Below are 1,061 nucleotides of genomic sequence, written 5' to 3' on the forward strand. Positions count from 1 at the left end.
GATCGATTGTTCATCGTTTCAGCATCAAGTATCCAATACCTAACTGGCTCGTGAAAAAAGAACGCTTACGACGGAAATATCCGATTTTCATTCGACAGGGTGTTCGTCCTCGGTATTGCTGAAAACCATGCTACCGCATTTTGTTGCGCACGTGCTATCGGAACTTTTATCATTACTTTCTGTCGCACATTGATCATTCCTTCCTGTCTGACCGACGACTATTCGTGGTGATACGGAACAATTAATTTCTCCCCCTCTTTTTTTTCGACCCTACCCGTACTGTTCTCTGTCGTCTTCGTCGATCTACATGAAGTTTCATCTGTTTTTTTTTTTCTGTTTCACCGCGGCTAAAATTGGTATTATCCTGCGTTACGTAGGAAATACATTACCGACTGACACATCGTAGATGCTTTTGAGTAACTGGACACCGCGATTGATCGATTATCGGCAGTTTTTATTTCCGCACATAACCTGCTGCGAGCCAATCGACAGAAAGCGAATATCTCATGGTTTTTCGTAAACTATTTCGTCGCGATTTCGACCGTTATGTGGTGAAGGAAGAGTGACGATGGAAAATGAATGTATTTACATTGCGTAAATACATCGTTTCAAAAGAACACAACGTTTAAAATCGTGCTTATTATTTATGAAACACGTAACTCGTTCCTTGTGCTCGGAAATACCGGCGCGTGTGTTTCTTCCTCGTTCGAACAAATAAGCCGAGCGATTCAATTTTTGTCCGGTGATTAATGCAATCGGGCGTATTTTCTCGCGACCCTTTGTTAACACGGGAAATAATATTGCATCTCTAAATTCGTAATCAAAGTGTCAGTTTAACGGAAAAAATACAATCCCTGTGAACGTAACGATCCGTGTTCATCCAATGATGTCTGTACTCCCGGAGTTTGTTCTTCCACCCCGTCTCTTTCTCTAGGTAACGAAGTAGCCAATGATATTTGTCGATCGGAAAATAAACAAACGGAAAACGGCAACCGTCGTTATTTACTTCGCAGTGAGGTAGCTTATTTTTATTTTTATTTATTTCAAAAAATTTTGTTGAC

This window comes from Ptiloglossa arizonensis, chromosome 4 (genome assembly GCF_051014685.1).
Source record: "Ptiloglossa arizonensis isolate GNS036 chromosome 4, iyPtiAriz1_principal, whole genome shotgun sequence".
In the NCBI taxonomy this organism is placed as follows: Eukaryota; Metazoa; Arthropoda; class Insecta; order Hymenoptera; family Colletidae; genus Ptiloglossa; species Ptiloglossa arizonensis.